Source organism: Schistocerca cancellata, chromosome 5 (genome assembly GCF_023864275.1).
Source record: "Schistocerca cancellata isolate TAMUIC-IGC-003103 chromosome 5, iqSchCanc2.1, whole genome shotgun sequence".
NCBI lineage: Eukaryota > Metazoa > Arthropoda > Insecta > Orthoptera > Acrididae > Schistocerca > Schistocerca cancellata.
This window is the reverse complement of record NC_064630.1, coordinates 438,100,423-438,122,047: the sequence shown is the minus strand read 5'-3', so window position 1 is coordinate 438,122,047 and position 21,625 is coordinate 438,100,423. Positions and strand designations below refer to the sequence as shown.

Here is a 21,625-nt window from a genome sequence, read left to right as displayed (position 1 = left end):
GCGATGGTGTACTCAACGACGAACCTGGGTGCACGAATGGCAAAACGTCATTTTTTCGGATGAATCCAGGTTCTTTTTACAGCATCACGATGGTCGCATCCGTGTTTGGCGACATCGCGGTGAACGCACATTTGAAGCGTGTATTCGTCATCGCCATACAGGGTATCACCCGGCGTGATGGTATGGGGTGCCATTGGTCACACGTCTCGGTCACCTCTTGTTCCCATTGACGGCAATTTGAGCAGTGGACGTTACATTTCAGATGTGTTACGTCTCGTGGCTCTACTCTTCATTCGATCCCTGCGAAACCCTGCACTTCAGCATGATAATGCACGACCGCATGTTGCAGGTCCTGTACGGGCCTTTCTGGATACAGAAAATGTTCGACTGCTGGCCTGGCCAGCACATTCTCCACATCTCTCACCAACTGAAAACGTCTGGTCAATGGTGGCCGAGCAACTGGCTCGTCACAATACGCCAGTCACTACTCTTGATGAACTGTGATATGGTGTTGAAGCTGCACGGGCAGCTGTACCTGTACACTTCATGCAAGCTCTATTTGACTCAATGCCCAGGCGTATCAATGCCGTTATTACGGCCAGAGGTGGTTGTTCTGGGTACTGATTTCTCAGGATCTATCCACCCAAATTGCATGAAAATATAATCACATGTCAGTTCTAGTATAATATATTGGTGCAATGAATACCCGTTTATCATCTGCATTTCTTCTTGGTGTAGCAATTTTAATGGCCAGTAGTGTACCTTGTCCTTGAGCATGTTATATTTTTTCCGGCAGTGTGTTTACCATACGTGTGAGTAACCGAGCTGTACCTGCCCCGCCTGGGTGTCGCTGGTATTTGTGATGAGTGGGCTCTTTGTGCGGCGCACCTGCCGGGATGAGTCGTTTACTGAGACGGACTCGTTCTTCCAGCGGGCACCCCGGGCGGTGGGCGTCGCAGCGGCAGCAGCAGCTGGCGCAGACGCCGCTTCAAAATACTTGGCGCGTGCCGCGACGCCGCCTAAAAGATGGCCGCCAGCTGCGCCGCGCCGCGCCACGCCGCACAATGGCTCGCAGCCGCCAGGTGGCCACCCACGCGGCGGGGCTGCCACGCACGCGACACGCGGGCGCGAGCGACCAGTTGCCGTGTCCGCTGCCGGCGCGGCGGGCGGAGGCAGCCGCAAGCGCTGCCAGGCCGTGTAAGGTGAGTCACGTACTCTGACGCACTGCTCTACCTGTTGCGCTGGAAGCTCGGCTGCCGACGTCGCGGGGGGAAGTACCGGGCGGTGGGGGCTAGAGTGTACTCTCCTGCAGAACATCATCCTGCTTACATGAAACTCGATGTTGATGTTAGCCCTTCTCTACACACTCATCGTTCTGTGAGACGCATTTTCCAGCGTTGGATAATTTGTTGCAGACCTCGCTTGCACAAGCCTGCATTTCGGCTGTTCAGGATGTGATTCACGAAGTACATCAGCTCGTCGTCATTCTGGAAATGCCTGCCACGCAATGGTGTCTTCATCCGAGTGATGACATCTCTGCCTTTCCATGTCAGGTAAATACGGTTGGTGAGGCAAAGAAGCAGCATGTCTGACTATGGCCTATCCAGAATGAGTTGGGGAGTCGTCGTGATGCATAAACACTACCTTGGACCGCTTCCAGCGACCCTTCATGTTGACTGAGGTGACAAAAGTAATGGGATTGTGATATGCTATGCGGTACGGCGGTAGTATCACGAACACAAGGTATTGACGGACCTGTCATTTGTACTCGGGTCGTTAAGTCCCATAGTGCTCAGAGCCATTTGAAACCATTTGTACTCGGGTGATCCGTGGGAAAAGTGTATCGACGTGATTCCGGCAGCACGACGGCGATTAACAGACAATGGTAGGTGGAGCTAAGCGTATGCGACATTCCATTTCGGAAATCGTCCGGGAATTCAACATTCCGAGATCCACAGTGTCAAGGGTGTGCCGAGGATACCAAATTTCAGGCATTACCCCTCACCATGGACAGCGCAGTGGACGACGGCCTTCACTTAACGACCGAGAGCAGTGGCGTTGGCGTACAGTTGTTAGTGCTAACAGACAGGCAACACTGCGTGAAATAACTGCAGAAGTTAATGTTGGACGTACGACGAACGTATCCGCCTGGGTGGTGAGGCGCAATTTGACGTTAATGGGCTATGGTAGCAGACGATTGACGCTAGTGCCTATGCTAACAGCACGGCATCGCCTTCAGCGCCTCTCCTGGACTCTTGGCCATATTGGTTGGACCTTAGACGACTGGAAAACCGTGGTCTGTTCTTCCCGATTTCAGTTGGTAAAAAGTGGTAGTAGGATTCGAGTGTGGCGCCGACCCCACAAAGGTATGGATTCAATAACGCACTGTGCAAGCTGGTGGTGACTCCGTAGTGGTGTGCGCTGTGATTACACGAAACGGTCTAGGTCCTCTGCTCCAACTGAACCGATCCTTGACGAAAATGGTTGTATTTGGCTACTAGGAGACCATTTGTTCCCAAACAACGATGGAATTTTTTGGATGGCAATGCGCCATGTCACCAGGCCACAATTGTTCGCGATTGGTTTGAAGAACGTTCTCGACAATTCGAGCGAGTGATTTGGCCTCCCAGGCCACCCGACATGAGTCCCGCCGAACATTTATGCGATGTACAGTAATTTAGAAGTCAGCTAGTGCACATAAACCTGCGCTGGCCACACTTTCGCAATTACGGACGGCTGCAGACAGTATGGTTCAGTATTTCTGCAGGGGCTTACAACGACTTGTGGAGTCCATGCCACATCGAGTAGCTGCACTGCTCCGGGCAAAAGGAGGTCCGACACGATATTAGGAGGTATTCAGTGACTTTTGTCACCTCAGTGTAACTTGTTCAGGGAATTTCGGCAATTTACTCCTGTGACGGTTTGGCCCTTGTGAGCAAAATCTATTAGCACCACAGCATGGCAGTTACAAAAATGCTCAGCATCACCTTGTCCGATGATGGTTGGGTCTCTACTTCTTCCGCCGATGGTGAAACGACTACTGCTTCCTTTGCTTCTTTGACTCACCCAGCATTCGCTCAAGGTGATTAGGTGGATGAAAAACTCGTCTTGATTAGCTTGGAACAACATTTCCGATGCTGCCTTATTTCGGCCGGCTTTTTCAAAATGTGTGAGCAGTCGCAAAGCCCAGCAGGTGGCGACCTATGTAATGTTTAATTGTACTAAAGTTACTTTTTCCACTGTCGTCTCGACTGAGGTAACCCTGTATTCCGGCAGCAAGGCCTCCACTTGCCTTACGAATCCCAATTCTTCACGGAGAGACGGTCGTCCACTTCGTTCTTCCTCATTCAGGTTACTCAGATTTATCTGAAATCGTCCCACAACTCAGCGTGGATTACCGAACCCGCCGACGGCGTCGGTGGCCGAGCGGTTCTAGGCGTATCAGTCTGGAACCGTGCGACTGCTACGGTCGCAGGTTCGAATCCTGTCTCGGGCATGGATGTGTGTGATGTCCTTAAGTTGGTTAGGTTTAAGTAGTTCTAAGTTCTAGAGGACTGATGACCTCAGATGTTAAGTCCCATAGTGCTCAGAGCCACTTGAACCACCATTTGAACCGAACCCGCCCTTCGGGGTCTGAAATGTTCAAATGTGTGTGAATTCCTAAGGGACCAAATTACTGAGGTCATCGGTCCCTAGACTTACACACTACTCAAACTAACGTAAACTAACTTATGCTAAGAACGACACACACACTCATGCCCGAGGGAGGACTCGAACGTCCGGCGGAAGCGACCACGCAATCCGTGACATGGCGTCTTCGGGATCTCCCAGCTGTTCATGCCATACGATTTCAGTATATTTAGTTATTAAAACGGTATTACCCTGTTGTGGATTGGCAAGACAGCCAACCCACTATGAGAGGAAGCCGAAAGGCACGCGTTTTAGCTCACGCAGGCTGGCGTGAGGTCTGGAACAGGTCAAGGAAATGAGACTAGCAAAAAACGTACGTAGCTGCTGGAATACTTAACTTTAATCCTTAATTGGTGAACATCGCTCTTGACGGTACATGTTTTACAGCATCAATAGTAACTGGTAATGGCGCCTTGCTAGGTCGTAGCAAATGACGTAGCTGAAGGGTATGCTAACTATCGTCTCGGCAAATGAGAGCGTATTTTGTCAGTGAACCTTTGCTAGGAAAGTCGGCTGTACAACTGAGCGAGTGCTAGGAAGTCTCTCTAGACATGCTGTGTGGCGGAGCTCGGTCTGCAATCACGGATAGCGGCGACACGCGGGTCCGACGTATACTAACGGACCGCGGCCGGTTTAAAGGCTACCACCGAGCAAGTGTAGTGTCTGGCGGTGACACCACATCGAATGTCTGTGTTCAGCTCCGTTTTACTTTGGCTGCTCTAGAGGCCTGTTACGAAACTTTGGCAGGGGTACACCAGTGTGTATCAGGACTGCTGATAAACTGAGGTGACCAAAGTCATGGGATATCTCTAGTATCTTATATTCGTCCATAATTGCGGAAGCGTTGCCGAAGCAGGATTTTGTGCACGAACTAACCTCTCGAATATGTCCCACAGTTGCACGGTGGGATTCATATCGGGCGATTTGGGTGACCAGATCATTCGCTCGAATTGTCCAGAATGTTCTTCAAACCAGTCGTGACAATTTCGGTCCTTGGACACGGCGCACTGTCATCCATAAAAATTCCATCGTTGTTTGGGAATACGAAGTCCATGAATGACTGTAAGTGGTCTCTAAGTAATCTAATATAACCATTTCCGGTCAATGATCGTTTCATTTGCACCGCAGGACCCAGTCCATTCCACAGTCCACATTTTTGTGGAGCCACCACTAGCTTGTGCACTGCCTTGTTGACAAGTTGGGGCCGCGCGGGATTAGCCAAGCGGTCAGAGGCGCTTCAGTCATGGCTGTGCGGCTGTTCCCGGCGGAGGTTCGAGCCCTCCCTCGGGCGTGGGTGTGTGTGTTTGTTCTTAGGACAATTTAGGTTAAGTAGTGTGTAAGCTTAGGGACTGATGACCTTCGGAGTTAAGTCCCATACGATTTCACACACATTTGAACACACATTTGACAACTTGGGTCCATGGCTTGGTGGAGCCTGCGCCACACTCAAATGCTACCACCAGCTCTCACCAACTGAAATCGGGACTCATCTGACGAGGCTACGGTTTTCCAGTCGCCTAGGGTCCTACTGATATCACGAGCCCAGAAGTGGCACTGCAGACGATGTCGTGCTGTTAGCAAAGGCACTCGCGTCTGTCGTCTGCTGCCATACACTACACTGTCCTAACGGCTACGTTCGTCGTACGGTGGCTGCGGTTACTTGTGTGTTAGCACTGACACCTCTTCGCAAACGCCACTGCTCTCGGGCGTTGAGTTAAGGCTGTCGGCCACTGCGTTGTCCGTGCGAGATAATACTTGAAATATGGTACTCTCGTCAGACTTTTGACACTGTGGATCTCGGAATATTGAATTTCCTAACGATGTCTCATGCGTCTAACTACCATCCCACGTTCTAAGTCTGTTAACTCCCGTCGTGCGGCCACAATCATGTCGGAAACCTTTTCACGTGAATCATCCGAGTACAAATGACAGCTCCAGCAATGCACTGCCTTTTCATACCTTGTGTCGCGCTACTACCGCCATCTGTATATGTGCATATCGGTATTCCATGATTTTTGTCACCTGCAAACAAACAAAAAAATAGGTATGTAACTTTATTTTCGTGTGGTGACAGTTAAAAAGCTTAGTTAGGCGTGTCTCGTGAGTGGATGTAAAGGAATGCAAATCGAATTAGCAACTGCGGCCGACTTACAAACATGCATTTTAGATATGTTAGCTAATCTTACAATTGACAAATCTGCTGCGCCTTTTGCGGCAGAATCATTGGATAACTTGTCGCGTCAGATTCGGTTTAAGTCCCAAGCGGTAGATGATAGCCGTCCCTTCCGTCATCAGGGAGTAAGTCTGGCTATGACAAAACTTGCAAGGCTCTAATTTTTATATCCAGGGGAAGGCGTCTGGCAGGCAACATTACATCATGGGGAATAGCGCATGCCGAGGTGGCTCCCTCCTTCTACGTCCATAGATTGCATATGCACTCGCTGTCCTTTGTCGCTTATAGGGCCACCATTTATATTCGGCTATAAAATCAGGAAGTCTTCCTCTGTGCTCTTTCTTTATCAAGTGCACGTTTCGATGCGTTGTTAAGGGCATAACCAGTGTTCTAGCTGAGCACCTGGCATTGCCCGCGTATGTATTTATTCAAATTATATTGGTCAGTCCTGTGCTTCCCCTTCTCTCTCTCCATCTCCATTTCCATATTTGTCCACTTCCTCCACCTCACCCCTCCTCTCTCTATCTCCACATGCCCCTCTCTCTGTCCGTCTGCCACTGTCCTCTCTCTCTGTCCATCACCTCCTTCACCTCCTCCCCCCTCTTTGTACATCACCTCCGCCACCTCTCTCAAAAAATCTTATCTTCCGTTTGTCTGTCTCCTCTTTCGTTCTTCTGCTCACATTCCCCTCACCCTGTCTCCGTCAATTTCCTTCTACCTCATATTTGTGTCCACGTCCTCCTTCATCCTCTCCGTCTATCCGTCTCTTCCTCCCCCCCCCCCCCCCCCGTTCTCTCTGAAGGTTACCATGGCCACTCGAATAGGAAGCTGCTGGTTCTTACATCTACAGTATTTATTTCATTATAGTAAGTAGCATGTGTACCAAGTTTGATTTAAATCAGTCCAGATCGTCAAGAGGAGATTTTTACCTGCGCCAATGTCCGCTTACATGTCACACGTATTTCACACATACATGTACACATGTTTCTACTGTATCTCTAGCGAATTTTGCCTTGTGGTTTCGATTTCATGCAGTTTAGTTTTTATGACTTCATATCTCCTGAACTATGTGCTGTAAAATGGTGTTATTTTCGGCGGCTTCTGTGTATACCGCATACGAAACGTGTACTGCCGGCCGTGGTGGTCTAGCGGTTCTGGCACTGCAGTCCGGAACCGCGGGACTGCTACGATCGCAGGTTCGAATCCTGCCTCGGGCATGGGTGTGTGTGATGTCCTTAGGTTAGTTAGGTTTAAGTAGTTCTAAGTTCTAGGGGACTTATGACCTAAGATGTTGAGTCCCATAGTGCTCAGAGCCATTTGAACCATTTTTAAACGTGTACTAAGGAAGTAACAAATTAAAACGTTATGCACGATGCAGCAGTTTTCCACGCATCTCAGTATTTGATGTCATATCCCCTGAACTGTATGCCGTAAAACGATGTATTTTTGTAGGTACATACAAGGGCATATGTGTATGCTGCCTGTGAAATGCGTTGCGGATAGAATTAGTAGCAAAGAAGTAATAAATTTAAATGTCATGCATGATGGGGCAGTTTTTTCATGCATCTCTGTGTTCATGAATACATATGAACTATGTGTCGTACAATAATGTAATTTTTCTGGTACATCCAGTGGTATATGAGAATACGGTCTGCGTAATCTGTTGCGAATAGCGTTAGTAGAAAAGAAGTAAGAAATTAAAACGTCGTGCTTCAGGCTGTACTGCATGAACAGTGAAAATGTAGTAAGCGATAAACTTTTATCGTTTCTCTATTTAGTGTGGGTTGTCAGCAAGAAAAAGTTTCGTAAAGGTGTGAAATTACATGCAAAGCTTGTTATAAGTCATTAAGTGCTCCCATTCTTAAGTGCTGTATGAATAAATTTTGGTTATTCGCGGGTCTTGTGCTACACTACTTTTTCATCCCCTCCCTCCCTGTCTTTGCAGACAGTGAGTGACATTGATGAAGGTTTCTCGGGTTTCCGAACATGGGTAGTATGACACTTCCCGAAACGTCGCGAGATATCAACGCTACCACCAGGCTGGAGACCCGAGAAACCTTCATCAATAGTTTACGCCGGGAAAGCCTACAGTCACATAAGTGAGTGACATGTGTACCACGTTCGGTTGAAATTGGCCAGTGATTTAGTAAGACCTGTGGAACATACAGCCATTTTTATAACACGTATGGATTTATCACATAATGTAATTCACATTACATGCCTCATCAAAAAGAGCGAATAGTTCTAAGTGTGAGCTGGAATTCTCGTGTTTTCAAACATAACCCTGTGTTTATTTAACAAGCTAGCCTCAGCCACCTTTGATGTCTCTAAATTCCTGTATTTAAGGTGACGTTGATGTTCAACGCAGCGATCGGCAGTATTCGATATGTCATGCACCATGTAACTACTGTCATATCGGTACTCATAATGGATGTTATAAATCTCTGGTACTCCCAAGCTGAGATTAGCGTTAACATGTCGCTACGTTTCTTTAATTTTTCGTTGGTGGGTGGAAGACTGGTCAGATTGCTTGCGTGTTTTACTAGTTGCTCACCATAGAATGGAAAGTGCATCATGTGTTGGTCCTCCTGGTTTTGATGAATGGCATCACACTATGGATTCTTCAAGAGTGTTGATCTAATATCATGGATATGATTAATTCGGAGCCGAGGTGGCCCTTGTCTGAAGTAATCCTGGCCCTGGATATTAGGATGTTTAGCATATCTCTCTCGTTAGCTACGTCTGCAGATATATAGATCTATATACTTCGATTTCGATACACAGAATGGCAAAGTTTATCTGCTTTCCGTTCGAGCAATACATCTAAGGAAGGCAGCTTGGCTTCCTCCACCATCTCGCCCATAAGTCTTACGTTTGGATGTATGCTGTTCATCTGGTCGCCGAACTGCTGCAGCGCGTCACTACCAAATGATGAGATTAAAAAAGTATGGTCAACATATCTGAAGAAGCAGCAGGACATAGGGGGACAATGTTCAACGCTTGTTCTTCGAAAACGCCATGAAAAACTTAGAGATGGCTTTTGACAGTGCCGAATCCACGCCTGTTCCATCAATCATTTTATAATACTTTCCACTGTCGAAAAAATGTGGTCATCAAGGTGTGTTCAAACAATTTTAAAATCTCAGGGGAGAAATTAGCACCAGTAGTTTAAATGTATCTTTCACTGATATCTTCATGAAAAGGGAGATCATGTCAAGGCTGATCATAAATTCTCTTGGGTTATAATCGCCTGCTTCATGATATCTATAAACATTTGTGAGTTCTTGAGACAATGTCTCCAGTGGCCAACTACAGGTGTCAAAAACTTAGTTAAATACCATTCCAGACGGTGTGTAGGAGAGCCAGTGGCACAGATAATTGGTCTCAGTGGTATGCATCTTTGTATCTTTTCGTCAGACTGTACAGCGTGGGTGAGCAGGTGCTCTTGGAGTTAAGTTAACCACAGGTTTGTCAGAGAGACACAGCGTTGAAACTTCCTGGCAGATTAAAACTGTGTGCCGGACCGAGACTCTAACTCGGGACGTTTGCCTTTCGCGAGCAAGTGCCCTACCAACTGAGCTATCAAGCTTTAATTCCGCCAGTACCTCGTCTCCTGCCTTCCAAACTTGGCAAAAGCTCCCCCGCGTACCTTGCAGAACTAGTACTCCTGGAAGAAAGGATATTGCGGAGACATGGCTTAGCCACAGCCTGGGGGATGTTTCCAGATTGAAATTTTCCGTCTGCAGCGGAGTGTGCGCTGATATGAAACTTCCTGGCAGATTAAAACTGTGTGCCGGACCGAGACTCTAACTCAGGACCTTTGTCTTTCGCGGGCAAGTGCTCTATCAACTGAGCTACCCAAGCACGACTGCCGGCCGAAGTGGCCGTGCGGTTAAAGGCGCTGCAGTCTGGAACCGCAAGACCGCTACGGTCGCGGGTTCGAATCCTGCCTCGGGCATGGATGTTTGTGATGTCCTTAGGTTAGTTAGGTTTAACTAGTTCTAAGTTCTAGGGGACTAATGACCTCAGAAGTTGAGTCCCATAGTGCTCAGAGCCATTTGAGCCAAGCACGACTCACAACACGTCGTTTTAATCTGCCAGGAAGTTTCATATCAGCGCACACTCCGCTGCAGAGTGAGAACTTCAATCTAGACGCAGCGTTCTTTAGTAGCTCCCATGTGTTCCCGATTAAAGAATCTGATATGAGCTATCTTCTAATAATAGACACACTGCCCTATGATAATCTGCAGCTTTGAGAATAACTGTAGCATTATTTTGTCGGCCAGTAAGACTACTGACTCTTCATCCTCCTCCAACAATTTCAGTTCTTGTTTTTCACCCTGCCAATATAAAACTTAGAGGGGCTTGATTACCACTAAAATAAGGATGGCAGCGAGCCTTACCTCCTCTCTTGCTTCCTGTGCCACTACACTGATCATCTAGGCAATTGCAGCATTCGTGGAGCTCGAGCAAAGTTCAGGCCTTTACTCAGAATTGCGACGGTTGCTGCGAGAAGGTTCTCGAAGAAGAAGATGACAATTTTGTCAACGCCACTGCACCCACCATTCCCTTGCTCATGGGTAAGGCGCTCAAATGTAACAGCCTGTTTCGCCGTTGTCTTGTTTAAATTAGCTCGTTGATGTACTGCCAGAGTCGTTTCTACCCATTCCCAGTCCCATGGTGAGAGAGCTGCCGACGGAAACAGATGGCAACCAAATAATAAGCGTGCCTTTGCATCAAGTTTATATCTCGTGTAATGCATCCTTTCCTTGACGGTATCATGACCGCTTTCCGTAAAATTCTATTCACTGCAGCAGTTCTTATTTGGTATTTGACCACTGAGAACCTTGGCAGAATCTCATCATGACAGCGTTGTACTAAAGCCAGATTACTGAGCAGCTGTGACTAAGACGCAGCTTCTGTAGCCGAATGGCGCTGCACGCTATGTCCTGCCTGTGGGGAAAGATCGTATGATTATGAGGCCTTTCGTGATGGAGGTCTTGAGCAAGAAATTCTCCGTAAACTTGCAGCGTCGAATTCGAAATAAAGCGCAAGCTTTCGATGTTGTCAGCATCATCGTCGTTAGGGCTTAACGAGGAGAACACGGCAAGGGTCATAACCCGATTTCTCAGAAAATTCACTCAGTCGAAGAAGTTTCAAAAAAAGCGAACAAGTGTCTCGGCTTACACGTAGATACTCCAACATTTTTGAGAAAAAGGCAGTCAATGTTTTCAACGTAATTTAGCAGCCTTTTAGCCCGCGTTACTCTGAGCGGAAATGGCGGCGCAGTGGCTAGCGTTGCGGCCTCACACTGCTGCGCCCCATGTTCGAAAGGTTTCACTTTATTTCTTTCCCATTTTCTACCCATGCCCGTAGGCGGTTACTGCACGAATATTTCTCATCACGTTATGGGATACAACGGCATTGTATTAGCTGCAAAATTACATTTATTATAAAATATATGTGTGTACGAGTAAGGTATTATCAATGAATACAATCTTTTTCAATTATCGTATTCTTACACTTCATTCTTAAATCAATTCTTATATTAATTCTTATAATTCATTCTTATGTTTATTGTTCAGGAGTATCAGGTACATTCCTTTGGAGTATACCGATCGAAGAAACATTCGAAACATAGAAGTTTCGAACACCACGAGCAGAGACAGGTTTTCCGCAGTAACATTTCTTCGTATGAATCACACTCGGGAAATAAATTTTAACATTGCTGAACACTTCAAGCGTTGGCAATAATTTCGGGGCAACTAACGCTTTACAGATCACTTTTCCGAAAACTTGCGCTTGCAGCTGGTTATGAATCAAGATACAATACAAGAATTTCACGGAAAACTATTTCAAATAATTTTCTCATTCATTTATTGTTTTTTACTTAATCATTAGACACACAATTTGTAGACGTATAAGGACAATGTTATTTCAATATACGTTGGAAAACGTTAGTGTAGTAATCTTCTACGGTGATGGGTAGATAAAAGAAAAACGAAAAGAAAAATAATAATCGAGTTTCGAACATGGGGCGCCAAAGTGTAAAGCGCAACACTAGCCACCGTACTATCGCTTCAGTTAAATACGTGCTCGCTAAAAGGCATCTAAATTATGTCAAAAACTTTGACCGTCGTTTTCTCGGATAAGATCGAGTATCTATGGATAAGCTGAGACACATGTTCGCGTATTTTGACCCCTCTTTTACTGACAAGGGGAGGCCGGCAATTGTGAAATTCAGATTCGATTCATACTGCGCATAATAAAAGCTCATGGCCGGAGGTGTAATGTGGCAAAGCACCAAGATGCACTTCTCAGCCTTTGTCGAGAAAATCGACAGTTAAAAGAAACGTTTGCGGTGAAATACTCTCTACGCTTAATGACTTTCTCCAGCGTCGTGGCGCAGCGGTAAGCGCTGGAGTTCGTAATCCGAAGGTCGCCGGATCGAATCTCGCGCCATGCAATTTATTTTTATTATTATTTTTTTGTAATTCAAATATATATATATATATCCGTTTGTTTAACAGTGTGTACCAAAGCTCTCCCGTCCGCACTGACTTTCGACGATGTTATAAGTTGCGCTAGGGACCGCATCTACCTTCTTTCGAAGTTAGCAAGCAACTACGCTGTTATGCGGCGGCTCGTTTCTGCCCATTCAACATCTGTCCTTCAAGTGTAACGAGCGAGTAACGGAGTTTATATTTCATACCTGCCACAGCAAGTTTGTGTTCGTGGGGTCTCTATTCTAATTCGAACGTTTGACTTAAGCTATACGTATTCGTTTCGGAATATCGTTTCTACGTCTTCCGTTAACTATACGTGGTTAACATTATGAAGACAATTAATAACCTTTGTGAAATACAACTTTGTTTGGGGAAAACATAATGATGTTCGAAGTCGCCAGTTTTTCCATGACAAACGACTTTCAACAACTTATTATCTGCATAATTGTTGCAACTGATGGCCGGGAATTATATATATATATATATATATATATATATATATATATATATATATATATAGTATTTGTTTTTTGTAATTCAAATATATATATATATATATATATATATATATATATATATATATATATATATATATATATATATATATATATATATATATATTTGAATTACAAAAAACAAACCGAGCGAGGTGGCGCAGTGGTTAGACACTGGACTCGCATTCGGGAGGACGACGGTTCAATCCCGCGTCCGGCCATCCTGATTTAGGTTTTCCGTGATTTCCCTAAATCACTCCAGGCAAATGCCGGGATGGTTCCTCTGAAAGGGCACGGCCGACTTCCTTCCCCATCGTTCCCTAATTCGATGAGACCGATGACCACGCTGTCTGATCTCCTTCCCCAAACAACCAACCAACCAACCAACAAAAAACAAATACTAAAAAAAATGGTTGAATGGTTCGGGATTCGATCCGGCGACCTTCGGATTACGAACCCGAACGCTTACCGCTGCACCACGACGCTGCAGAAAATTTCAACTCTTAGAGAGTATTTCACCGCAACGGTTTCTGTTAACTCGATTTTCTCGACAATGGCTGAGAAGTGCATCTTGGTGCTTTGCCACATTACACCTCTGGCCATGATCTTTTATTATGCGCAGTATGAATCGAATCTGAATTTCACAATTGCCGGCCTCCCCTTGTGAGTGAAGTTCCTGGGAAATCAGGTTTGGCACTTGCCGTGTTGTCCTCGTAAGTGTATCGTGAAATTGGCGAGGTTCGTACTTTTTTACCCCGAGGACGGTATCTGCAGTTGACAAAATGTGAAAGTGCACTTTTTATAAAAAAAAAACTCAGAACAAGATTTCTCATAGTTCGTCGCCTGATGTAAGTGTTGGCGGTGCAAGCCAGGGAGGACAGTGAGTGCAAACATAATCTAGGGCTGGAGAGGACGCCACCTAACCAATCGGACATAAACGTGGAAGCTTCGCCCTTTTCATGACAGACTTAGTCCCTGATGATAATGACGGAAGCAGTCATCGAAAGCTTGGGATTTTAATCGAATTTGATGCGGCAAGTTAACCGAAAACGTTTTCTCCATTCGACAAATTTCCGACATTGGCCGATTTACGCCTGCATCTACAGACATTCCGATATTACCGATATGAGTAAGTACCATTACTTTTGTATCGGTATCTATGATAACAGTACCAGTTCGAAGTATTCGGTCATTACATAGATCGTAGGAAAAATCATGTATCGGTGTCAGAAGAACTGCATGGCTTTAGAGCAAATAATAACCTTTTATCGCTAATTTAAAGAGAATTATAAGCTGTGCCGTATACTTGTGCCATACAGGAAACAAATGCAGTCGTAAAATTTACATACCGCTTACAGTCTATAACATACCAAATTTCACCAACGCATTCAACTACCATGGAAATGTGATTCGAGTATTGATTTTATATTTCATTTCATTCATGTAAATATAGCATAATTTCCATATTTTTCCTCATATTGAAAATGAATGCTTTGTTTTAAAAATATTTCTGAAATGAGTGCTTTTGTCTTAAAAATTAACATTTCCTCATACACTGCAGTACAATTAGCATAAATTTTATCAAGGCTTTTATTTGCTTGTGATTGGAATATTTTGTCCTTTACTCCTTACGTTTATATTGGAATTCATACACAAGTTGGTTTATGGAAACGTAGTATAGTTTTCATACTTTGCCTTTTATTCCAAATACTTGCTGTTGTATTGTAGACAGGTTTAAAGACTCACAAACAATTAATAACTAGCGATGGCTTCGGTACCGATATCAGAAAGGTTTTGATGGGATTTTAAGCATTAGTATCGAAATAAAGCATCGTATCGAACCCAGTATTGGAATGTCCCCGTCTGCAAGTAGTAGCTATCAGTGAGTATTTATTTTTACGATGGCAGTCCCGAGAAATCTTTTTCAAGTTACTTAACTCGGGTATACTGCCAGTGACACTGCCAAGCAGAGACCACATGGGACCAGTCATAAATCACGATGTCCTCGAGCCAGCTTTCAGACAGATGTATCGCCCAGTGCACATATCGTTCGTCTTATTGTAAATGTCGCTTGGAGGCTGTTTTCTATGATGAAACTTTACAGAGCAACACATAACAGAAATAGCATTTTACTTAATTCACTTTTGAGTGACGTGCCTTTGAGACCCAGTTAGCGTGTACTTTTCTAGAATTCCTTGGCATTTTTAGACCATTTTCACGCTACCTTACTTTCCAAACGGTATCTAAGAAACTTGGAAAATAATATACGTAAAAACTGGGGTAAGGTGGATACACCTACCCAAACAGTTCTGAAATCTTGTTCACAATACATGTTATTTTATGCGAAAAATTGGTAACTAACGTGAGCACGTAATATGCCAACCTCACGCACATATATAGGGTGGTTCCGTGATGATGTTATAAACTTTCAGGGATGATGGAGAAGGGTAAATGTATCAATCTGAGGTAAAGCTTTTGCTTCTTTTGGCTTGAGGGCCATTTTGTGGAAGAAGCGGAGGTTAGATGTGGGCCGCCCTTTTAAAATGGTTGCGTTCATTAGTTAACTTTGTGTATTAGAAAAGGTATAAATTCTACCATAAAAATCAATAAATATAAATAAAATAAATATTGGAAATTTTATTCGGTTTATATATCGTGTTAATTTCATACTATTTACAGCTTCAAATACATTTAATTTTTTTTTGACCCAAATATAGAGAATATTTTTACAGCAAATTTCTTCGTACACGAACATTTTTCAGCAGGTAAAGATTTGTAAAAGTGAGTTTATGTCACAGATTTAATTTTTATTTCACAATACAGTCGGACTGCATGTCAGTAACTTCAGGCTGCACTTGGAAATATCAGCAGTGATCGGATAGGAGAGAAAATTGAATTGAGGCGTAATTTTTCTTAAGCCTTGAAATCTTCTTGCTACCTCTTCCTTCAAACTCTGCAACGATCTCTAATATCAGCAAAAGCCCTTTCTAACACTAAGAAACGGAAATGACAAAAATATGTTCCCCTGCTTGCCTTGCAAATAGACCTACTTTTGCTTTGAAGGATTTTACATGCTTCCACATTTCATGTGCAAACAATTACTTTCCATGGAATTTTACATCCAGTTCATTCAATTTCTCAAATATATCAACTGCAAACATCATCTCTCATATCTCCATTCCTCATATCCCATATTTGTAAGAAAATCATTAGATGTCTCCTTCACTTTGAGAAACAAGAGAATATCATTCTGAATTACCCAGACTCTTCACAACACCAACACTGTTGTTGTAAATTACGTCTTAACACTCTGTCTGCTCACCCTCAAGAAAAGTTTCGAAATGGCAATGGTGGAGTGCCATTGTTCTGGTTGTGTTCACGACATCAACAATACAATCTGCCACTTGCTTTCCGTCCAGTACAGGTTTACAAACGCTCTCATGATGCAAATTGCAATGAAAAGACAAGACATCATTATCTGTGCCTTGTGCTTGTAACTTGTTTTTTTCTTTTCTTTCTTTTTTTTTAAAAAAAAAGTTTAAACATAGCTATATTTTTCCCACTGAAACCTCTGTGCCTATCTGTAATAGTACTTGCTATTTTGTTTCAGGACAGGCCACCTTTTTACATACGATTGACAGTATACTCAAACAGGTCCTGACTACTGCTTTTATTTTTCACCGATTCTACGCCAAGTAATTTCTGTGTGATGGCGAAATTTTCATTAATTGCATGGATAAAGATGAGTAATTGTGCAACGTCTTCCTTACCTGTGCTCTCATCAAATGCCTTTCGTTTATCAACATTACAGGCTACCATAAAACTTGCTTCTGTAGTGCTATTTTGAAGTGTTGATTACTTTGTAAATAAAGATTGTCGCTTCTTCCGGATTTTCACACACTCCGTAGCTTTTATTTTGCGTCATTTGTAGCGAAATTCACTATCTTTTGCATTACTATGTCGTTTCATGTTGCACTCCTTAAGTAGGGCTATCGTTTCATAATAAAATAAACACATCGCTTTATTGCCTATATTAACAAATAAAATGTGTTCGTTATTCGTCTGGGTAGCCGTTTGTGTTAACGCGACTGCTTTCGAGCTGGAGTGGCATGCTAAGCTCCGATCAAATTCGCCTGGCGGATCAACGACGAAGGATCGCTGTGCCGACCAACCTGGATGTCATTTTTAGGCAGTTTTCTACATCCCAATAGGTGAATGCCGGGCTGGTTCCCCTGTTCCGCCTCAGATACACACTCTGCTAACATTTAGGAGATTTTATGATATTTTCACGCCGAATTTACTCTGTATGCAGACAGACTGGGTACACTGCTTCTGTCGTCAGGGGTAAGCAGAAAACTGATACCTTAGCTGTTTGGTCTCAAACACTTTCTCAGCATGATGTGTACGTCTGTCTCATTAAACAGACGTCATCCATCACTGATTTTTTGTTTTTTCGGAGGGTTCATGGTTTCGCTGAAGTTGGAAATTTACATATTTATTGTTGCACGGACAATAAATCGGGTCAACCGGGAAACCTTTACACTACACATACGTATTGACGTCGACGTCCTAGTAGAAATTTTCAGTCGCGCACGGGAAGGAAATCTTGATTCAAGATGGATTTTTCTGGCGGTCCTGGCAGGCCACACAGAAACCGTGGGTAGGCGGCATGTGGCCTAAGGGCCGCTATTTGCCCACTCCTGACCTAGCCAAACCCAGAACTGTCATGACGTGTAGGTAATGAGTTTTTATTTACAATTTAATCACGCCAATCACGTTGAAAAATAGCAAATGTCCTGCAAGTTTGCTTCACTTTAACAGTATCAGCTTTAAAATTCAAAGAAAATAGTGCACAACAGCGCTGTTAAAAACTGAATACTTCTACGCTACTTCTTTAATGACAGATTCGTTCTTTTTATTCATTTACATTACATTTGAGAATCGCAACATGAAAGTGTTTCAAACAAAAATACACTACTGGCCATTAAAATTGCTACACCAAGAAGAAATGCAGATGAAACGGGTATTCATTGGACAAATATATTATACTAGAACTGACATGTGATTATATTTTCATGCAATTTGGGTGCATAGATCCTGAGAAATCAGTATCCAGAACAACCACCTCTGGCCGTAATAACGGCCTTGATACGCCTGGGCATTGAGTCAAACAGAGCTTGGATGAAGTTTACAGGTACAGCTGCCCGTGCAGTTTCAACGCCATACCACAGTTCATCAAGAGTAGTGACTGGCGTATTGTGACGAGCCAGTTGCTCGGCCACCATTGACCAGACGTTTTCAATTGGTGAGAGATCTGGAGAATGAGCTGGCTAGGGCGGCAGTCGAACATTTTCTGTATCCAGAAAGGCCCGTACAGGACCTGCAACATGCGGTCGTGCATAATCCTGCTGAAATGTAGAGTTTCGTAGGGATCGAATGAAGGGTAGAGCCACGAGTCGTAACACATCTGAAATATAACGGCCACTGTTCAAGGTGCCGTCAATGTGAACAAGAGGTGACCGAAACGTGTAACCAATGGCACCCCATACCATCACGCCGGGTGATACGCCAGTATGGCGATGACGAATACACGTTTCCAATATGCGTTCACCGTGATGTCGCAAAAAACACGGATGTGACCATCATGATGCTGTAAAGAGAACCTGGATTCATCCGAAAAAATGACGTTTTGCCATTTGTGCAGCTAGGTTCGTCGTCGATTACACCATCGCAGGCGCTCCTGTCTGTGATACAGCATCAAGGGTAACCGCAGCAATGGTCTCCGAGCTGATAGTCCATGCTGCTGCAAACGTTCGTGGAACTGTTCGTGCAGATGGTTGTTGTCTTGCAAACGTCCCCATCTGTTGACTCAGGATCGAGACGTGGCTGCACGATCCGTTACAGCCATGCGGATAAGATGCCTGTCATCTCGACTGCTAGTGAAGCGAGGCCTTTGGGATCCAGCACGGCGTTTTGTATTACCCTCCTGAACCCAGCGATTACATATTCTGCGAACAGTCATTGGATCTCGACCAACGCGAGCAGCAATGTCGCGATACGATAAACCGTAATCGCGATAGGCTAAAATCTGACCTTTATCAAAGTCGGAAACGTGATGTACACACTTCTCCATACACGAGGCATCACAACAACGTTTCACCAGGCAACGCCGGTCAACTGCTTTTTGTGTATGAGAAATCGGTTGGAAACTTTCCTCATGTCAGCACGTTGTAGGTGTCGCCACCGGCGCCAACCTTGTGTGAATGCTCTGAAAAGCTAATCATTTGCATATCACAGCATGCTCCTGTCGGTTAAATTTCGCGTCTGTAGCACGTCATCTTCGTGGTGTAGCAATTTTAATGGCCAGTAGTGTACCTCTGGTACCAGCTGGAGGCTAGAAACAGCGCACTTTGACTCGGTGAGCAAAGAATGTCACCCACGTCAAAACAGTGCTTCTTAAACATCTTATTCACTCCGTTGTACAGTAGTTCCCGTACGAGCATTAGGCGGCTGCAGTGGGTCGGGGCGAGAGACATGTAGTACGCATGCATGTTTAAAACCAGTAAATTCGGAAGGTCATAAATGACTACTATCAGAAACATGACCCAAATTATCGACGGCTTCGATTTCTGGGTCTGACGTCTTGGAAGTGCGCTTTATTCTTATTAAAATATGAGCTAGAGTTGGGTTGTTTCCTTGTAAGTAAGAGAAGATAAATGATTTTTCTCTGGAGAAGTGAAAATAAACGCACAGGACACCTGAGGGCCTGCCCGCATGAATGCGCCAGCGGGATGGCACGCAGCAAAGACCATCCCAGTCTGATAAAAGCGCCCATCCATAGCCTGGCCGTAGGTGCTGCCAACAACAAACCCGGCAAAGTCCTCGAGTGCACAGATAGAATCAGTAAACGAGAGGAGGTTGAGTAAAACGAGAAGGAAAGGGGCAGGTCCTCCAGTTAGGAAAAGAAACAACAGAAGCACTACGTGTAATGACCTGACGAAACTACAGTCGTCCAGTATAACTGTGAGCTCTTTGACTTCTCTGGAATATGGAGAGGAACTGTAACACATGGAATAAGTCACTTATTACAAGAATGGTAAAAAGGTATACTTATCTTCATACAATCCATTGCCACAAGAATGTGCCAAATATTTACACCTCTCTTTGAATATTAAAGCATCACTTGTCGCACACATTTATCAAACTTTTCTCTTGAAGTACAAATTTCAGAATGATAGTTCAGTCTAACTAGGAACACGTTGAGTGAGTGGTCGCAAGTTCAGTCTTTAGTAAGGTTCGTTTCAAAGTGTTGTGTTAACAATTACGACAGGAAAAATATTTGCTGCTAACGACTCACCATGTGCATCAGGAGGGCGACAGAAAATGAGAGTAAGGGAGATGCAGAGATAAACCTTCTATGGGATGCATGTCTACACTTCATAAAATGGGTATCGTCGACATTCAAGAAAAGTTCGAAACAAACCTTTAACTCGAACGCTGGGCACAGTGATCACAAAGATTCTCATTTTCAAAATCGAACGCGAACCCCTTGGAGTTACAAAAATGGTTCAAATGGCTCTGAGCATTATGGGATTTAACATCTGAGGTCATCAGTCCCCTTGAACTTAGAACTACTTAAACCTAACTAAGGACATCACGCACATCCATGCCCAAGGCAGGATTCGAACCTGCGACCGTAGCGGTTGCGCGGTCCCAGACTGAAGCGCCTAGAACCGCTCGGGAGTTACAAACCGTGCAAGACTTTCAGCTAGGTATCCACTCTTAAAGAATGCAAATATAATCATATTGGTGTAACAGGGTGGTGATAACCGATGGAATGTGATAGCATGCAACCGAATGTGAAACAGTCTGTCGTGGAGCTTACCGTGGAACTGACTATCGTTGAAGGCGTAGCTGCAGATAGTGCGATATTATGTTTTATAGACAAGGAAAAAAAAACAAAAATCTGGAGGCTGAATTTGTCTAATGGTTCCAGGCTGTACGAACTGCAATGTCACACACTTTTCAGGAGGAAAAGTTTGCTCTAAAGGACCGGAAATCAAGCAAAAGCTATTATTTTGACCAGATATTGGCCAAAAGCAGTGTTCATGTCCTGGTTGTAGTTCTCTTACGCCCATTTTCCCACTCTTACTTATTGTGACGTAAATATTCCCTACTGCTCTTGCAAGATCACGCACACAAGAAAGACTCGTAGCAGGTGGAGCATCCCCAACTTCTCGCTGCACAATAAATAACTTTTCAGCCAATTTACCATCCAGATAAACATTCGACATAAATGAATACGAATGTGTTAAGGCATTGATGTTAGTTGATCTTGAACAACTCTCTTGGTACCTCTAATTTCCAGAGTTCCTTTCACATGCACTTTCTCTTCAACTCCCGATAGGTCGGAGATGAACAAATTCCTTACTGAATAATGGGATAAGTTTGTTTATCTCATCTACAAATTTTCGGGTCGATTCCGAAGTTCCCTGTGTAGCTTGCTTACAGTAATGCTTAGTATATCACTTTAGCGTAACTTTTTGTCAGCCTTCTTATTAGTTTGACGCGGCCCGCCACGAATTCCTCTTCATCTCAGAGTATCACTTGCACCCATCGCCCCCAGTTATTTGTTGGATCCACTCCAATCTCTGCTTTTCTTGCGGTTTTTACCCTCTACAACTCCTTCAAGTACTATGAGTTCCCCTTCTCACTGATTCTGTCGAGAATCTCCTCACTTCTTACTTTACGAGTTCTCCTAA

The 21,625-nt window shown here is 44.3% G+C and overlaps 1 long non-coding RNA gene across 1 annotated transcript in view; it reads left to right on the top strand.

Annotated features, from left to right (window-relative positions):
* The first annotated feature begins 1,131 nt into the window (after positions 1 to 1,131).
* Positions 1,132 to 21,625, top strand: part of LOC126187988 (uncharacterized) — a 103,088-nt gene continuing 82,594 nt past the window's right edge. Inside the window, exon 1 of the long non-coding RNA XR_007537817.1 lies at positions 1,132 to 1,202. This is a non-coding gene — a long non-coding RNA (uncharacterized LOC126187988). The remainder of the gene's footprint in view (positions 1,203 to 21,625) is intronic.